The 21,018-nt window shown below is 43.7% G+C and overlaps 1 long non-coding RNA gene across 1 annotated transcript in view; it reads left to right on the top strand.

Annotated features, from left to right (window-relative positions):
- Positions 1–480: 480 nt before the first annotated feature.
- The window catches only part of LOC139756114 (uncharacterized), a 562,112-nt gene continuing 541,574 nt past the window's right edge, over positions 481–21,018 (top strand). The window contains exon 1 of the long non-coding RNA XR_011714263.1: positions 481–546. This is a non-coding gene — a long non-coding RNA (uncharacterized lncRNA). The remainder of the gene's footprint in view (positions 547–21,018) is intronic.

Genomic DNA, 21,018 nt, shown 5'->3' on the forward strand with positions numbered 1-21,018 from the left:
CACTCCCGACCCATTACGAGATGGCTCCTCCTCTACCATGCGTTCTTTGTTCCCTTCCACGAAGGTGATACGTTCATCGAAGGTTTCTCCTTGTTTTCCTGATAGGTGATCGAGCTTCCCTTGCGGCACAGTGTCAAATGCTTTCTGGGAACTCATGCGGGACAGTGTCTAATGCTTTCTGGCAACTCATGTGCGATAGTGTCAAATGCTTTCTGGCAACTCATGCGGGATAGTGTCAAATGCTTTCTGGGAACTCATGCGGGATAGTGTCAAATGCTTTCTGGCAACTCATGTGCGACAGTGTCAAATGCTTTCTGGCAATCTAGTCCAAAACAATCCACTCAGCCCTGTCTTTTGTTTTCGAGTTCACTCCCTCATGAAAGTCGTAGAAGTTCATTTTGCATAACCTTTTCACTTATGTAATTTCTCCTTTGCAGGAAATTATTAATTTGGTTTCTAATTACCTTTTCTTGTACTTTACAGACCACTCAAGGGGACCGGGCCTGTGGTGCAGCGTCTCCTGCCAGTCTCCCTTCACGTAGACAGGTAAGACGTCAGACCCTCTCCCATGTCCCATTTCTGCGACGTCTTGAGCAGTATTCCAAGTAGTGTGTGTCAAGTGGATCTCCACCACACATCCTCAGCCCCTATGGTGGAATTTCATGTAGACCATGAGCTTCGTATGGATCAAATCGCTCTGGTGTTATCTCACTGTCTTGCTTCAAATATTTCACTGCATTCTAAAGACCTCCTTCCCCCCATTTCATCTAATGTTGTCAGGGGCTGTAGTGTCCCCCCCATTGGTGGAAACACTTGTCAAATTTGTTCTTCAGTTCTTCACACACTCAGACTTGTTCTTCACACACTCAAACTTGTCCTTCAGTTCTTCACACACTTAGACTTGTTCTTCAGTTCTTCACACACTCAAAACTTGTTCTTCAGTTCTTCACACACTCAAAACTTGTTCTTCAGTTCTTCACACACTCAAACTTGTTCTTCAGTTCTTCACACACTCAAACTTGTTCTTCAGTTCTTCACACACTTAGACTTGTTCTTCAGTTCTTCACACACTCAAAACTTGTTCTTCAGTTCTTCACACACTCAAAACTTGTTCTTCAGTTCTTCACACAAACTTGTTCTTCAGTTCTTCACACACTCAAACTTGTTCTTCAGTTCTTCACACACTCAAACTTGTTCTTCAGTTCTTCACACACTCAAACTTGTTCTTCAGTTCTTCACACACTCAAACTTGTTCTTCAGTTCTTCACGCAAACTTGTTCTTCAGTTCTTCACACACTCAAAACTTGTTCTTCAGTTCTTCACACAGTCAAACTTGTTCTTCAGTTCTTCACACACTCAAAACTTGTTCTTCAGTTCTTCACACACTCAAAACTTGTTCTTCAGTTCTTCACACACTCAGACTTGTTCTTCAGTTCTTCACACACTCAAAACTTGTTCTTCAGTTCTTCACATATCCTTATATTATCCTCTGAATCCCTCAGTCTGATTAACTCCCGACTCCTCATGATGAATTGATGGTAAAGTTTTGGATTTCTTCATCTTGTCTTGTACAGAATATTTCATCAAGATATTCTTTTAAAAAGATTTCTTTAAAGTATTGTTCTTTTGTTCTTCCTCTGTTATCTTGACCTTACTCGTTCCTCTGTTATCTTGACCTTATTCGTTCCTCTGTTATCTTAACCTTACTCGTTCCTCTGTTATCTTGACCTCACTCGTTCCTCTGTTATCTTGACCTTACTCGTTCCTCTGTTATCTTGACCTTACTCGTTCCTCATGTTATCTTGACCTTACTCGTTCCTCTGTTATCTTAACCTTACTCGTTCCTCTGTTATCTTGACCTCACTCGTTCCTCTGTTATCTTGACCTTACTCGTTCCTCTGTTATCTTGACCTTACTCGTTCCTCTGTTATCTTGACCTTACTCGTTCCTCTGTTATCTTGACCTTACTCGTTCCTCTGTTATCTTGACCTTACTCGTTCCTCTGTTATCTTGACCTTACTCGTTCCTCTGTTATCTTGACCTTACTCGTTCCTCATGTTATCTTGGCCTTACTCGTTCCTCATGTTATCTTGACCTTACTCATTCCTCTGTTATCTTGACCTCACTCGTTCCTCTGTTATCTTGACCTTACTCGTTCCTCTGTTATCTTGACCTTACTCGTTCCTCTGTTATCTTGACCTTACTCGTTCCTCATGTTATCTTGACCTTACTCGTTCCTCTGTTATCTTGACCTTACTCGTTCCTCTTATCTTGACCTTACTCGTTCCTCTGTTATCTTGACCTTACTCGTTCCTCTGTTATCTTGACCTTACTCGTTCCTCATGTTATCTTGACCTTACTCGTTCCTCATGTTATCTTGACCTTACTCGTTCCTCTGTTATCTTGACCTTACTCGTTCCTCTGTTATCTTGACCTTACTCGTTCCTCTGTTATCTTGACCTTACTCGTTCCTCATGTTATCTTGACCTTACTCGTTCCTCTGTTATCTTGACCTTACTCGTTCCTCATGTTATCTTGACCTTACTCGTTCCTCATGTTATCTTGACCTCACTCGTTCCTCTGTTATCTTGACCTTACTCGTTCCTCTGTTATCTTGACCTTACTCGTTCCTCTGTTATCTTGACCTTACTCGTAGATGTAGGCTGGCTGGAGTGTGTACAACATCTTCACTACCCCTGCACGTAGCACAAGGCTCCTTTGCCTTATGGAAACATTTATGAAAGCAATTCTCCTTTCTCTTTTAACCTTCCCTCTATATATTTCGGGGTCCTCCATCTTTCTTAACCTTCCCTCTATATATTTCGGGGTCCTCCATCTTTCTTAACCTTCCCTCTATATATTTCGGGGTCCTCCATCTTTCTTAACCTTCCCTCTATATATTTCGGGGTCCTCCATCTTTCTTAACCTTCCCTCTATATTTCGGGGTCCTCCATCTTTCTTAACCTTCCCTCTATATATTTCGGGGTCCTCCATCTTTCTTAACCTTCCCTCTACATTCCGGGCCGGAGGTGATCATATGCCAACTCCTTCATTTATTGATTTCACAGAATCTTTCACCACACCATCCTGGCTCATGGTGTCCATACTCCACTGCGCAGTTTATGTAACCACAGGTTTTGTGTTGTGCAGTTCCCACCACTGTGTCTCCTCCCGTCATCTCGTCTCATCTCTGTTCTTGTAACATCCTTGGTTTACTACGTATAATGAAACGGGAACAGTATATATGTATATATATGATCACGTTTTACAATCTGTGGATCGTATTTTGCTAACAACCATGTATTCATGCTAGTATGTGATAGGGTAAGTTCTAGTTAATGATGGTGTGTCACACATTCTGATCATGCTATTATGTGAGAGGGTAAGTTCTAGTTAATGATGGCGTATCACACATTCTCATCATGCTATTATGTGAGAGGGTAAGTTCTAGTTAATGATGGCGTATCACACATTCTCATCATGCTATTATGTGAGAGGGTAAGTTCTAGTTAATGATGGTGTATCACATATTCTCATCATGCTATTATGTGAGAGGGTAAGTTCTAGTTAATGATGGCGTATCACATATTCTCATCATGCTATTATGTGAGAGGGTAAGTTCTAGTTAATGATGGTGTATCACATATTCTCATCATGCTATTATGTGAGAGGGTAAGTTCTAGTTAATGATGGCGTATCACATATTCTCATCATGCTATTATGTGAGAAGGTAAGTTCTAGTTAATGATGGCGTATCACATATTCTCATCATGCTATTATGTGAGAAGGTAAGTTCTAGTTAATGGCGGTGTATCACACATTGTCATCATGCTATTATGTGAGAGGGTAAGTTCTAGTTAATGATGGCGTATCACACATTCTCATCATACTATTATGTGAGAGGGTAAGTTCTAGTTAATGATGGCGTATCACACATTCTCATCATGCTAGTATGTGAGAAGGTAAGTTCTAGTATTGCTGAAATATCCTGTCACTCTAATCCCACTTTTGTTCACTGACATACTGGTATGGATGCTCCACTTTATAGATTCTGAAGTCTTGTATTTCTATGCCTCTTTATCAGCATGAGATTCTAAATTGCCATAGTGTCCCTCTTAATACCTGAAGTCACCACCCACCTCTCCCCCTATTATCAACACATAACCATGTCTAACAAGCGCTTGTTGCACTATTTCACGTACCATCTTGATGGTTCCTTCACTGTTCTCGTTGTATGAGTGTTCTCTGTTCTCGTTGTATGAGTGTTCTCTGTTCTCGTTATATAAGTGTTCTCTGTTCTCGTTGTATATGTTCTCTGTTCTCGTTGTATAAGTGTTCTCTGTTCTCGTTGTATAAGTGTTCTCTGTTCTCGTTGTATAAGTGTTCTCTGTTCTCGTTGTGTAAGTGTTCTCTCTTCTCGTTGTATAAGTGTTCTCTGTTCTCGTTGTGTAAGTGTTCTCTGTTCTCGTTGTATAAGTGTTCTCTGTTCTCGTTGTATAAGTGTTCTCTGTTCTCGTTATATAAGTGTTCTCTGTTCTCGTTGTATAAGTGTTCTCTGTTCTCGTTGTGTAAGTGTTCTGTTTAGGGCACGTTTAAGTATCTTTCCCAATATGTGTTTTCTGATTGGCTCATCTTCGACTGAGGAATCTTTTAAGGGTTCTTTCTCTCGTATCAGGAGAGCCACTTCTTCTCTTCATTTCTCATCCCTTCCCCTCCTCGCTGCCATGCGGCTCGCCCTCTGGAATGCAACACGACAGGGGAAGTCTTATCTCCTTCGTAAACTTCGGAGTCGCATCTCAGACACCATCAGGTGCGCGTTCTCCACAGCGACATGGTGTGCGATGGCTAGCAAGGAAAACGAAAGGCGAGAGATATGAATATAGTTTTCGTAGTTACGTTCGACAAACTAGTTTCCTTCTGATGGAGAAGGTGCCATAAATGGGGAGGAATAGGTTCCTTATCCTTGCGTCCATTTACCACCTGACATAAGGTGCATTTTTCCCTGATACGATCCTTGAATTCCAGTTCTTTCACCATTTGCTGCTAAGCCATCACCCTTCGCGTTCAGTCTGGCATTACCATCATGTAGCGGAGAGCCAGTGCGTAGGGGTGAGCCAGTATGTGGTGGAGTCAGAATGTGGTGGAGAATATGTGGTAGAGAGATAGTATGTGGTGGTGAGCCAGTGTGTGGTGTTTGAGTTAGTATGCGGTGGTGAGCCAGTGTGTGGTGTTTGAGTCAGTATGTGGTGGTGAGCCAATATGTGTGTTGGAGAGTCAGTGTGTGGTGGTGAGTCATTATGTGTTGGAGAGTCAGCATGGAGTGGCGAGTCTGTATGTGTTGGAGAGTCAGCATAGCGTTGATGAGTCAGTATGTGGTGGAGAGTCAATTTCTAGCAGAGAACCAGTATGTTGGTGGTGACCAAATAGAGAGTAGAAACCCCACATGTGTCATGAGATCCAGTATGTGGTGGTGGTGGTGATATGTGGTGTGTGGTGGTGGTGTGTGATTTGTTGTGGTGACGATGTGTGGTGGTGTGTGGTAGGGATGTGTGATGGTTGTGGTGGTGATGTGTGTGGTGATGGTGTGTGTGGTAGGGATGTGTGATGGTTGTGGTGATGTGTGGTGGTGGTGTGTGTGGTAGGGATGTGTGATGGTTGTGGTGATGTGTGGTGTGTGGTGGTGATGGTGGTGTGTGGTAGGGATGTGTGATGGTTGTGATGTGTGATGGGTGTGTGTGTTGTAGGGATGTATGATGGTTGTGATGTTGTGCGGTGGTGATGTGTGTTGGTAGGGATGTGTGATGGTTGTGGTGTGGCGGTGTGTGGTAGGGATGTGTGATAGTGGTGTGTGGTGGTGATGTGGTAGAGAATCATTGACTCAGGCGCCACATTCTGGTCCCGGGCAGGTAGCAAAAGTCCCCCCAATTATTGGTCTGGGTCGTCACCAATGACCGGGACATTGGGAACGGCCCGATATAGCGAAGTGGGAGGCACAGAACCGCTCGGCTCAACCTCACCTTTCAGTAAAGTCCGGGGGAAACACGCACGAGAAAAATAAGATGTATTAATGGTCGTATGTGTCCTTGCTTTATTGGATACTCGGGCGAGCCAAGGACGCGTGACTTTACTGAGTAGCAGTAAAGTATTGTACGTTGATGCAGTGGTAGGGAGGGGAGGATGGGTAGAGGGGCAGTGGTTGGTAGATGTCAGTGGGAGGTAGGGGGACAGTGGTAGGTAGATGCCAGTGGTAGGTAGGTAGATGCCAGTGGTAGGTAGGTAGATGCCAGTGGTAGGTAGGTAGATGCCATTGGTTGGTAGATGCCAGTGGTAGGCAGATGCCAATGGTAGGCAGATACCAGTGGTTGGTAGATTCCAGTGGTAGGTAGGTAGGTAGATGCCAGTGGTAGGGTAGGTAGGTTGATGCCAGTGGTAGGGTAGGTAGGTTGATGCCAGTGGAAGGTAGGTAGATGCAAGTGGTAGGTAGGTAGGTAGATGCCAGTGGTAGGTAGGTAGGCTGGTGCCAGGGGTAGGTCGGGGCCACTGGTAGAGAGGGAAGTGCCAATACCAGGGCCAGGTGTTGGTGGTGGTAGTGGTAGTGGGGTGATAACCTTTCCTTTGTGAGGACGAAGCTCCCCAGCATAATGGTCTTATATTTCAGGCGCGCGCCCCCATCACATAATTTCCACCTGGTAAAGTTCAGGGGATTTTTATCTTCACGAGACACACTTCATCTTGAAGCACTTCCTATTAGCGTGAGGTGTATACGGAATGATGTATATATATATATATATATATATATATATATATATATATATATATATATATATATATATATATAATTATATGTTCTTGTGGTAGGGGAGAGAAAGAAAGTTCCCCTCAACCCTTCATATTCTTATTACATCTGTGAATATTAAGTATCTTGTGTATTTTCATTGTGGGGGGAATATATCAATGTCTTCTCTCCCCCCCCCTCCCCCCAATGCTCGATCGCCGTTTTCTGTGTTATCGAGGTAGCGCCGGGAACAAAAGAAGAAAGGCCACATTCGCTCGCATCCATTGTTTAGCTTTTTACATAGACCTCTTTCCACAACCAGGTCGTCCAGCAGGCCTTTCCATAGTTGACCCCGGTGGGTTTACATACCCTACCTGGTTCAGCCCATAGACAGCACATCGACCCCTGTATACCATATCGTTACAATTCACTTTATCCCGTGCTTGACTTTCACTTCCATGCATGTTCAAGCCCCGATCACTCAAAAAAGAAATTCCTTTTTTTTTTTTTTTTTTTTTACTTCATCCTTCCATCTCCATTTTGGTCTTCCCCTTCTCCTTGTCCCCTCAATTTCTGACATGTATATCATCTCTGTCATCTTCTCCCTTCCAAACCATTTCCGTACCCTCCTTTTAGCTCTCTCAACCGCCTCCTTTTATTACCATACATCTCTCTTAACCTTTTATTGCGTACTCAATCAAACCACCTCACACCACATGATGTCCTCAAACATTTCATTTCCCACACAGCCACCCTACTGGGCACATCCTGATCCAAATCCGATGCCTCGCATCCATCAATGACATCTCTTTCAACACATTATTCAGTGCCTCCAGAACCTTCGCCCCCTTACCCACCCTATGATTCACTTCCGCTTCCATGTTCCATTCGCAGCCATGTCCACTCCCAGGTATCAAAAATCCTTTACTTCCTCCCATTTTTTTTTTACATTCAAACTCACGCATCATTTAACCTATCCATATTCCTTTTTTAAACCCAATGACGATGTTTCATTTACTTGTATTCTCAATTTCTGGTACACACCCTTCCAGACTCACTCTCCAGTTTCTCACTAGTACTTCATCATCACTAAACTACAACTGACTCCATTCCCAGACCCCCCCCCCCCCACCTCCCTTCATCTCCAACAGACTACAAACTTGCTTAAATATATATATATATATAAAAAGCTTGCCATAGAATTCAAATGTTTACCATATACCATGTAATTCAAATGTTTGTGTTTACCATATGGGTGGTGGTTCATATCCCCTTTCCAGGGGTTATGAACTCCCATGTGGTTCCAGATGCGCTTCCAGGAGTGATCACCACCATGCGGTTCCAGACTTACTTACTCACGATTTTCTTCCCCCCTGAATTTAAGTTCACTGAATATGAGAAGTTGTTCACGGATGTAAGTCTAACCTTACAGCTTCCTGCACCGCCCTCATTGTTCCCTCATTATACTCATGTCGAACTGCAGTCCTGGATTTCTGGAAAGGACTTCGAAGGTGAATCCAGACTCGCTCAGTCGAGGGATTGGAATGATAGGGGCAATAGTTAGTGTCAGGTGAGCACTGCCGCGGGTGTAGGGGAAGTGTTGGCTAACGGAGGAGGTAGTGGGTGGTGGCGACACGAGGGGAAGTGGCGGGGTGTGAGGGGAAGTGGTGATGGTGGTGGTGTGTGAGGGAAGGCGGAGCTTGTTAGTGGTTTGGGGGAGGTGGTGTATGTGTGAGGGGAAGGGGAATTGATGGTGGGGTGTGAGGGGGGAGGGAAAGTGATGGTGGAGTATGAGGAGAGGTGGTACTAGTGGTGTGTGAGAGGAGGAGGAGGAGGAGGAGGTACCTGTGGTATGTGTGTGAGGAGGGAGCCAGGAGTAACCTCGTATGAGAGACTAGAGTGGAGGGACGTAGTAGCGCGGGGAAGCGTGGCGGATATTGCGGCAATCAAGTGAGAGGAGGAAGGGCTGACGTTGGCGCAATGACCGAGAGAGAGAGAGAGAGAGAGAGAGAGAGAGAGAGAGAGAGAGAGAGAGAGAGAGAGAGAGAGACCTCACTCACGACCAGACGCTGCCATGAGTCAGGGCTAGCTAGCTAGCTAGCTGGATGGTAGCACTTGCCGTATGCCTTTTGTGTGATTAACCATGCCATCACGTCCCGCCACGTACATTTACACAGTTGGTAGTCTTGGCTCCGCGTGACAATGTTCTTCCGCCATTCATTTAGACATTTTTTTTTCTAAGGGTTCCGGGCGTTATTCCATGTAAGGTTTTTAATCTTACTCGGCTGGACTTAAAGCCCTTCCCATCTGTCTCACTGGGATCTCATATATTTGTATTTGAAATTTATGGTGCTTATTTTTTTTTCTCTCTCGGTATATTTTAGGGATAATTGTCGACATAATAATCACCCTGTTTCTCCTCCTCGTAGTAACTTTTCTTTTTCTTTTTTTTTTTTTTAGCTCCAGGGCAGCGTGCCCCAAGACCTTCCCGTCGTAGCCATACGTAGATGTATATTTCTCATCTTCCATATAGGCTGTGCTGCTCTTTCGTCTTATTTTAACCTCGCGTGATGAATTCATATAAGTATATATTCATTTATTTATTCATCATACTTAATCGCTGTCTCCCGCATCAGCGAGGTAACGCCAGGAATACTGACTAAAAGGCCACATTCGTTCACACTCACTCTCTAGCTGTCATGTGTTGTGCACCGAAACCACAGCTCCCTATCCCCCACCAAGGCCCCATAGACCTTACCATGGTTTAACCTGATGCTTCACATGCCCTGGCTCGGTCCATTGACAGCGCGTCGACCCCGGTATACCGCATTTTTTTTTTTCCAAAAGAAGGAACAGAGAAGGGGGCCAGGTGAGGATATTCCCTCAAAGGCCCAGTCCTCTGTTCTTAACGCTACCTCGCTAATGCGGGAAATGGCGAATAGTATAAAAGAAAAGAAAGAATATATATATATATATATATATATATATATATATATATATATATATATATATATATATATATTATTTATTTTTTTTATTTTGCTTTGTCGCTGTCTCCCGCGTTTGCGAGGTAGCGCAAGGAAACAGACGAAAGAAATGGCCCAACCCACCCCCATACACATGTATATACACACACGTCCACACACGCAAATATACATAACTATACATCTCAATGTACACATATATATACACACACAGACACATACATATATACCCATGCACACAATTCACACTGTCTGCCTTTATTCATTCCCATCGCCACCTCTCCACACATGGAATACCATCCTCCTCCCCCCTCATGTGTGCGGGGTAACGCTAGGAAAAGACAACAAAGGCCTCATTTGTTCACACTCAGTCTCTAGCTGTCATGTAATAATGCCCGAAACCACAGCCCCCTTTCCACATCCAGGCCCCACACAGCTTTCCATGGTTTACCCCAGACGCTTCACATGCCCTGATTCAATCCACTGACTGCACGTCAACCCCGGTATACCACCTCGATCCAATTCACTCTATTCCTTGCCCGCCTTTCACCCTCCTGCATGTTCAGGCCCCGATCACTCAAAATCTTTTTCACTCCATCTTTCCACCTCCAATTTGGTCTCCCACTTCTCCTCGTTCCCTCCACCTCCGACACATATATCCTCTTGGTCAATCTTTCCTCACTCATTCTCTCCATGTGCCCAAACCATTTCAAAACACCCTCTTCTGCTCTCTCAACCACGCTCTTTTTATTTCCACACATCTCTCTTACCCTTACGTTACTTACTCGATCAAACCACCTCACACCACACATTGTCCTCAAACATCTCATTTCCAGCACATCCACCCTCCTGCGCACAATATATATATATATATATATATATATATATATATATATATATATATATATATATATATATATATATATATATATATAATTTTCGTTTTTCATACTTTCCTAGCGCTACCTCGCACACATGAGGGGGAGGGGGATGGTATTCCATGTGTGGCGAGGTGCCGATGGGAATGAATAAAGGCAGACAGTGTGAATTGTGTGCATGGGTATATATGTATGTGTCTGTGTGTGTATATATATGTGTACATTGAGATGTATAGGTATGTATATTTGCGTATGTGGACGTGTATGTATATACATGTTTATGGGGGTGGGTTGGGCCATTTCTTTCGTCTGTTTCCTTGCGCTACCTCGCAAACGCGGGAGACAGCGACAAAGCAAAATAAATAAAAAATAAAATAATTTTCGTACTTCCTCTTGTTACGCTGGTGGCGTCCCACAGGACACTGAAGGAGTCGGGTTTTGTATCATCGTACGAGTAAATACACTGATCTTTGGAACACCCGTCTCCCGTCTGTGGCAATTCTCACACAAAGGCCTTCTTGGCTCGCTGTGGATGAGATGATGTTCCCTCCCTTCCCGCCCCTTACAGTCCTGATTTATCTTGGATGATCCTTCTTTGGGGCCTTTGGTTCTGTATTGTGTCTCTAGATAGATAGATAGATAGATAGATAGGTAAGAGTTCCATAGGTACACAGACCCAAAAGGATCCGAGCGAGGTGGTCTTAACACGCTAGAGAGAGAGAGAGAGAGAGAGAGAGAGAGAGAGAGAGAGAGAGAGAGAGAGAGAGAGAGAGCAGTTCACCACTCATGGGTCAAAAAATTTGCCGTTTTGTGTAAAGGGAGAGCGAAGCAGGCCGCCGGCTTAAGAGGGGGTGTGTGGCAGTGGACGAGTCCAGGCTGTGCGAACTGTAGAAAGAAAACGTGGGAACAGAAGAGAACGCATCCAAAGTCACCAGGACAAGAAGAACAGCGGAATCTTTTCAATCAAAGATCAGATTCCTCCAAAGTTGAAAATTGCGTGTGTGTGTGTGTGTGTGTGTGTGTGTGTGTGTATGTGTGTGTGTGTGTGTGTGTTTGTGTGTAAGGCCAGGAAAAGTTTGGTGGAAATGTAATAACATTTTGAGGGAGGGAGTTAAGAGGGAGAGAAGGTGGGTGGTGGGTGAGGGAGGGAGTTAAGAGGGAGAGAAGATAGGTGGGTGGGTGAGTGGGTGAGGGAGGGAGTTAAGAGAGAGAGAAGGTGGGTGGGTGAGGGAGGGAGTTAAGAGGGAGAGAAGGTGGGTGGGTGGGTGAGTGGGTGAGGGAGGGAGTTAAGAGGGAGAGAAGATAGGTGGGTGAGGGAGGGAGTTAAGAGGGAGAGAAGGTGGGTGGATGAGTGGGTGAGGGAGGGAGTTAAGAGAGAGAGAAGGTGGGTGGGTGGATGAGTGGGTGAGGGAGGGAGTTAAGAGAGAGAGAAGGTGGATGGGTGATGAGATGGGGAGGGAGGGAAGGGGTGAGTGTTGGCAGGTGGTGTTGGCCCGTGTGGGACTGGCTAGATGGACGGCCGTCCCAAGTTGTCATAGGCGGGGGTGGGAGTTGAGATGGACTTGATGGGGTAGGTTGAAGAGGAGGGACTCGAGTGAGAGTTGAGATGGACTTGATGGGGTAGGTTGAGGAGGAGGGACTCGAGTGAGAGTTGAGATGGGCAGAGTGAGAGGTGAGATGGACTGATGGGCTGGGTGTGAGAGGCCTGGGAGAGGGTTGACGGATTGGGTGGGCGGGCGAGGGAGGGAGTGAGTGAGTGAGAGCGTGGGATGGGCCGGCACTAATGGGATAGGGTAAGGGAGGGAGAGACTGGAGAAGAGGAGGTGGAATGGATTGGATAGAGGAGGATAGAAGGGCAAAGATTGGATGATTAGATGGGACACGGGGTAGAAGGATGGGTGAAGAGATTGGGTAAGGTGGATGGAGATTAGTATGATGGATTAAGGGAGGGATGGGTAGGCTGGGATGGACCTTAGGGTAGGGTAAGATAAATCCAGGGCCGTAATGCAAGGTAACGCACACTAGGGCAGGGTAGTGTAAGGTATGGGTAAGGTAGAGATGGGTAAGACAGGGTAGTGAAGGGTATGGGTAAGGTAGGGAAGGGTAAGACAGGGTAGTGAAGGGTATGGGTAAGGTAGAGAAGGGTAAGACAGGATAGTGAAGGGTATGGGTAAGGTAGAGATGGGTAAGACAGGGTAGTGAAGGGTATGGGTAAGGTAGGGAAGGGTAAGACAGGGTAGTGAAGGGTATTGGTAAGGTAGGGAAGGTTAAGACAGGGTAGTGAAGGGTATGGATAAGGTAGGGAAGGGTAAGACAGGGTAGTGAAGGGTATTGGTAAGGTAGGGAAGGTTAAGACAGGGTAGTGAAGGGTATGGGTAAGGTAGGGAAGGGTAAGACTGGGTAGTGAAGGGTATTGGTAAGGTAGGGAAGGTTAAGACAGGGTAGTGAAGGGTATGGATAAGGTAGGGAAGGGTAAGACAGCTTGGTGAAGGGTAAGGTAGGGGCAGAACGAGGCAGAATAAGGTAAGGTAGATGAAGGTAAGGTCTGAGTGAGGCTATACATACCCCACCTGGAGTTAACTGTATGGGCACGTTTCTAACCCCCCGGCGCTCGAGCATGGTCCACCCACCCGTCCAGGGAGATGATCGAACAAGCTGTCATGTCCAGGATGTTCAACCGTCTACAAATTTGTCTACTTAGCTTGTCTACAAATTTGTCTACTTAGCTTGTCTACAAATTTGTCTACTTAGCTTGTCTACATATTTGTCTACTTAGCTTGTCTACAAATTTGTCTACTTAGCTTGTCTACAAATTTGTCTACTTAGCTTGTCTACATATTTGTCTACTTAGCTTGTCTACAAATTAGTCTACTTAGCTTGTCTACATATTTGTCTACTTAGCTTGTCTACAAATTTGTCTACTTAGCTTGTCTACAAATTTGTCTACTTAGCTTGTCTATAAATTTGTCTACTTAGCTTGTCTACAAATTTGTCTACTTAGCTTGTCTACAAATTTGTCTACTTAGCTTGTCTACAAATTTGTCTACTTAGCTTGTCTACAAATTTGTCTACTTAGCTTGTCTACATATTTGTCTACTTAGCTTGTCTACAAATTTGTCTACTTAGCTTGTCTACAAATTTGTCTACTTAGCTTGTCTACAAATTTGTCTACTTAGCTTGTCTACATATTTGTCTACTTAGCTTGTCTACAAATTTGTCTACTTAGCTTGTCTACAAATTTGTCTACTTAGCTTGTCTACAAATTTGTCTGCTTATCTTGTCTACATATTTGTCTACTTAGCTTGTCTACAAATTTGTCTACTGAGCTTGTCTACAAGTTTGTCTACTTAGCTTGTCTACAAATTTGTCTACTTAGCTTGTCTACATATTTGTCTAATTAGCTTGTCTACAAATTTGTCTACTTAGCTTGTCTACAAATTTGTCTACTTAGCTTGTCTACGAATTTGTCTACTTAGCGTGTCTACAAATTTGTCTACTCTGTCTACCCTCCCTTCTTCCCCTTAACCAATGCCACCCTTAGTCGAAACCTCCGAGAGACCTGGCGTCATCCCATCCTCCTCCTCCTCCTCCTCCTCCTCCCATCATGCCTCGCGCCTCACCCACACGTCTGGAAGCTTGTGTGGCGGTGGCTGGCGGGCGGCGGTAACGGTGGCTGTGGCGGTGATGGCGGCCGTAGTAGTAGTAGTAGTAGTAACGGCAGGGCGGTGGGTGGAGGCAGGCAGGCAGGCAGGCGCGGGCGGGGGAGAGGGCGGGCCGCGCCGCGCTGCACGCCCCGCGCCGCCCGCGCATCATGCAACACGAAGAAGACGTCGTATCGGCCAGCCATTGAGGTTGCCTTTGTGGATCACTGAATGAACCAGGGCGAGTCTTACGTGCACTGCCTGAATGGGAGCGGGGGCTTCTCCCCAGGACAATGGTTCAATGGCAGATTACCACAAATTAACGGGAATTATGATGGCGGGGATGAGGCTTCTGTAGGACGGGGTTTGGGGGGAAGGGAAGGGCGCGGTGTGGGCTGCAGCACCAAGACTTGTGTGATATAACTCCTTCTGCTGGATTAGCGCTCAAGTTATCAGGACTTATCTCACTGGCCCAGTATATCTGGCTCTGCAATATATGTGTCACGCCCAGGAAGCCAAGCGAATGCAGTCGTAGAATATATATATATATATATATATATATATATATATATATATATATATATATATATATATATATATGTATATATATATATATATATTCTTATGAGTCCACGGGAAAAATGAAACACGAAAAGTTTCCAAGTGCACTTTCGTATAACAGTCAGTTGATATTTATATTTCTCTCCTGTGTCTCCCCTGATGATGTGATTATTACACGAAAGTGCACTTGGAAACTTTTCGTGTTTCATTTTTCCCGTGGACTCATAGGAATATCTTGATCACGCGCAAAACTGTGATCCTTTTCTATATATATATATATATATTTATATTGCTATTAGTCCACGGGGTGATACCTATATTATATTTGTTCGTAGAATATACCTTTTTTTTGCACAGTACATATGGCACAGTATATATAAATGATTCCCGTAAGGTGTTTGTGTTCAGACTTATCAAGAATAAACCTGATTTAAATATACCAAGTGATAATAACATTGGCCCATGTCAACTGCTGACGTGTGATGTGCAGAGGGATCAAACGGCAAATTTTGCCCTTGCATTGGATCCCGTGATGAACACATGTACGTTTCTATCTATCTATTTATCTGTCTGTCTATCTATCTATCTATCTATCTATCTATATCTCTGTCTCTTCCTTCCTGGAACTCCTCCAAGCGGGTGGCTACGGCAATACTTTTTCTATTATTGAGTGAACGAGTTGAGAATAGCCTTTGTAAAATTTTCCCCTCATTCTGTACATCATCTTTCTTTTAAAAAGTCGAAAAAGAAAGAGAGGTTGATTTCCATAAGGTAGTGAGAGTATGTAGTCGCTCCACGCGACGGTACGACTTTACGCAATTAGAATACGTGACCCCCCGGGGCGTGATGGCGTAACTTTGGACCTGACATGTAAGGTGGTAGATAGATCGAAGGTTCAGTCTAACTATCGTACCCAGGGTTCGAACCGTCGTGCTCAAGAGTTTGAATGACGAGGTTCATGAGGCGGGAGAGAAATGACCATGTGGCGGGAGAGAAATGACTAGGTTTGTGAGGGGGTGGGGAGAGAAATGACCAGGTTTGTGAGGGGAGGGGGAGAGAGAAATGACCAGGTTTGTGAGGGATGGGGAGGAGAAATGACCAGGTTCATGAGTCGGGAGAGAAATGACCTGGTTCATGAGTCAGGAAAGAAATGACCAGGTTCATGAGTCAGGAAAGAAATGACCAGGTTCATGATGCAGGAGAGAAATGACCAGGTTCATGAGGCGGGAGAGAAATGACCAGGTTCATGAGGGGGGTGGGGGGAAGAAATGACCAGGTTCAGGTGGTGTAGTTGCCCCATTAATGATTAATAGTATTTTCGTGCCCACGACACTGCAGCAAAATTACTGGGAGAAATATATGAGAGTGTGAGAGACATAGTGTGAGGGACGCTCTCATTGGACTCGTCATTGGGAAACGATCACAGCTGAAATCTAAACGAGTTTCTGTCTGCGATCCCTGATAACACACAGAATACATAGATTATATCAGGTACCAGAAACTTTTTAAATTTTTCTTTTCTTTATCGTATACTTAATCATACGAGATTTGTGTGAGGTACATGTGTCATGGGGCTGTCAGGTTCATCTGCATATGAGAAGAGCGATGGATGGTCATGTAGGAAGAGGTTGAAGATGGGTGGTTCACAGAGAAAAAAAAAAAAAAGAAGGAAAATACTCCTTGGGGAACCCCCAGTGTAGGGATCGAGGATTTGGGAGATAAAAGTCACAGTGAGTGCCTGCCTCTGGCTTGGCATCCAGATATGAAGTTGGTTATCCATTTTTTATGATTCTTGTGGAGGGTGGAGCCAAATGATTTTGTGAGATGAGGGGAAAGTGTCAAATGCTTTATTACTGTCTGTTGTCACTGGTATCGTGCGGGAGGGAGACTATGGTTGAATGAAGCTCTCTCGAATGTGTTATGTGAGGTGTTTGTCCAAGTGTGGTGGTGCAGTGATTGGGCAAGTGTGGTGGTGGAATGATTGGGCAAGTGTGGTGGTGGAATTATTGTACAAGTGTGGTTTGGGCAAGTGTGGTGGTGGAATGAGTAGGTAAGTGTGGTGGTGCAATGATTGGGTAAGTGTGGTGGTGCAATGATTGGGCAAGTGTTGTGGTGAATGATTGTACAAGTGTGGTGGTGCAGTGATTGGACAAGTGTGGTGGTGCAATGATAAGGACTGAAGTCATGTATTGTAAGTGAGAAGGAGATGTTGTGGTTGACTCTGGTGCGGATTAATTCTTCAAAGAGTTTGGACACTTGTGATGGCAGTGATCAATAGGGCGATAGGAAGAAGGAAAGTTTGGTGATTTAAGGAAGTTTTAGAAAGGGTACGACGCTGGTAAGTTTCCACATGTCTGGGATTGTGTTGTGTAGCCTGTAGTGGTTTAGAATGGCATTAGGCCAATGTGTTTTGTGTTCAAGTTTGACACGATATTAGGGTCTGTTGCAGGTATCAGTTGTCGTGAGCGTCAGTGGAATTGACCAGTGTATGAGCAATGTTTCAGGGTACATTCTTTGCGCAGTTCCCCATGGCTTGTCGTGTTTAGGACTGCGGTTGATTTGTGGCAGATATCTAAGTAGTTTCATTGTTAGAGTTATATGTTCTTTGAAAGAAGGAATGTCAGTGGTTTGGGGGGTTGTTAATGTTTCAGGGGTTGTGGCCGGGGTTGTGTTGGAGGTGATGTTTGGCTTTGTGTCTCATTGAGTTAAGGAAGGAGTGCCAGCCAGCGAGCTATTTGCGTGTCACTGATAAAGTTGGTGATGATATTGTTTCAGGAATTCTGCAACTTACAGGGAAAAGTTTGGGTCAAATTGCTTTGTGTGTCCTTTAGACTTGTGCTTGGTTGATGGTTATTGATAAAAGAGTGAAGTGGCATGGTATAGGGATGAGAAGTTATGTAAGGCGAAGTTTTAGAACTTGGATTCTAAGAAATAGTTGAATGCAGGCCTGTTTGGTTTCGTATCATAATTGCTTCTCAATACCCTGGCATTACTTAAGCAGCATCGAACAAGCAGCACCACATTACACAGAGCCATGACCCACATCACAGAATGTTTACATCCTTAAAGAAATCCACTATCTCTTTCTCAACCCCTGACGAACGAGTCCAGCTTGAACCCTCCAATCATCCTAAATGTTCAGCCACTTTCACTTGACAAAACTCCATTCATACTAGTTATCACACGGCATACGACACACAGGTAACATTCACTCTCAACACCACAGACATTAAGCTTAACGTAGGCCATGAACAAACTAAACCACCTTAGATTATTTATCGGTACGAGATTTGGACAAGAAAATAATGATTCCCTTCTTAATTCTTTATAAGCAGTTTATTCGCTCCACTCTAAACTACGCCTCACCTCTCTAGTCACCCACGAAGTCAGATGCCAATTTGATATAGCTGCAAACTACACAGAGGATGGCTACCTAACAGCCATGAACATCCAACACCTACACAATGAGACAAAAACACATCCAATACAACTTCACCTCAACATGCTCGGCATTCAGGTCTTTGCAAAAGCACCAAGCTCCTCCCACCTAAGCCACCTCATAACCAACCACCAACCCCTAAGTAGAAATGAAAAGCATACCTCTACACTTTAGTAAGCCGTACTTACAATTTCTCTTCTCCCCTAGCAAACACATCATTGATACAACATATACACTTACAATTTCTTTTCTCCCCTCTCAAACACATCATTGACACAACATATACTTACCATAATGACCCAATAAGCACTAAACAACCCCTCTCCCAACCCAGTCTTTAACATCACTCCACCAACCCCATGTCCATTTTGAAACTCTATTCCTCAGGAATGTACGAGTTACACTTTCTCGCGTGCATAATAGACACCACCACCCATAACATCCAGACTTACAAGTAAACACCTGTTGAATATATCACACAAGACTCCTCCTCTCCAAGATTCAACTTCTATACTGAAGACTTAGAATGCTAACTCCTCCATTGTTCATTGCTCACCCGACAAGACATAGCACACTTCTTGACCTCTGGTCCCGCCCGGTGGACGTGACAGGCTTCCTGAGAGCTGCGAGAGGCTTTTGTGAAGCAGGAAGGTAAAGTAGGATAACAAGTTGTTTCAGCAAGTTATGACATCATGATATTTTCAGATGTGTAGGTCAGTTCTTGGGCGGTTTTTTTTTTCCCCCTCTCCAGAACTGTATCCTTTGCCCTTTTCTTTTTTCAATATTCCATCTCAAGTGTTGTTGAGGGCTTTCCATTCGTGTCAGCAGCTTGGTTGGATGACTGTATAAGGCTTGAGACCGATCAACTGAAAATTCATCAGACAGAGCTCTTGCTCTCTTCGTGTTTACATGGACGTTGGTCTGACGAGGTCAAATGATTGTTAGATCATTTCAGTTGCGTAAACGGGAGGTCGCAGTATTGACAGAAAAGATACAGGATCTGTTCCTGTAATATGAGGGTTCGTTTACTCAGTCAACAGGCCCGCCACTACCAATTTGTTTTTTAATTCATTAATTTTAATAGGGAAAAAAATTGCAGTACAAGTCTACAGCCTATTACAAGTGTAGAGCCTGTTATAAGCCTACATCCTATTACAAGTGTACACCCTATTACAAGTGTATACCCTATTACAAGTGTACACCCTATTACAAGTGTACACCCTATTACAAGTGTACACCCTATTACAAGTGTACACCCTATTACAAGTGTACACCCTATTACAAGTGTACACCCTATTACAAGTGTACACCCTATTACAAGTGTATACATCCTATTACAAGTGTACACCCTATTACAAGTGTATACATCCTATTACAAGTGTACACCCTATTACAAGTGTATACATCCTATTACAAGTGTACACCCTATTACAAGTGTATACATCCTATTACAGTGTAACTATATTCAGTGTTACCATCATACAAGTGTCCCCCACTACAAGTGTATCATCTATTAAAGTGTAACCATTAAAGTTTTACATATTACAAGTAACCACATTGCATACAAGTGTATACAGCCTATTACAAGTGTACACCTTTACAAGTATACATCCTATTACAAGTGTACACCCTATTACAAGTGTATACATCCTATTACAAGTGTACACCCTATTACAAGTGTATACATCCTATTACAAGTGTACACCCTATTACAAGTGTATACATCCTATTACAAGTGTACACCCTATTACAAGTGTATACATCCTATTACAAGTGTACACCCTATTACATAATCCTATTACAAGTGTACACCCTATTACAAGTGTATACATCCTATTACAAGTGTACACCCTATTGCAAGTGTATACATCCTATTACACTTGTACAGCCTATTACAAGTGTATACATCCTATTACAAGTGTACACCCTATTACAAGTGTATACATCCTATTACAAGTGTACACCCTATTACAAGTGTATACATCCTATTACAAGTGTACACTCTATTACAAGTGTATACATCCTATTACAAGTGTACACCCTATTACAAGTGTATACATCCTATTACAAGTGTACACCCTATTACAAGTGTATACATCCTATTACAAGTGTACACCCTATTGCAAGTGTATACATCCTATTACACTTGTACAGCCCATTACAAGTGTATACATCCTATTACACGTGTACAGCCTATTACAAGTGTATACAGCCTATTACAAGTGTATACAGCCCATTACAAATGTATACAGCCTATTACAAGTGTGTACAGCCTATTCCAATCAAGAGTAATTGGTTGGCGGTCAAGTACATAGAAATTAACAGATACGCTTTGTCTATATGTATAATGGAAAGTACTATATGTGTGTGTGTGTGTGTGTGTGTGTGTGTGTGTGTGTGTGTGTGTGTGTGTGTGTCGTCATTAGACGACTTAGCACGAGTGTGTTGCAGTAAGCAGATGATGCAGAAGAATACTTAAAACCCACCGAGCCACAGTGAGTGTGTGGAGATAAAGAGGCAGCATTTATCTACTACACTGATAACAACTTGACACGACTTTAATCCAGATAGATAAGCGTCGCCAAAGCTTTGAAAGCACTGAAGTATTTTGAGTCTAACGAAAGGAAATGAATTGAACGAAACTCAAAGCTACTACTGGTCCCAGTGAGGGTTCATGTATGTATGTATGTATGTATGTATGTATGTATGTATGTATGTATGTATGTATGTCCGTGTACGA

This window comes from Panulirus ornatus, chromosome 20 (assembly GCF_036320965.1).
Source record: "Panulirus ornatus isolate Po-2019 chromosome 20, ASM3632096v1, whole genome shotgun sequence".
Lineage (NCBI taxonomy): Eukaryota > Metazoa > Arthropoda > Malacostraca > Decapoda > Palinuridae > Panulirus > Panulirus ornatus.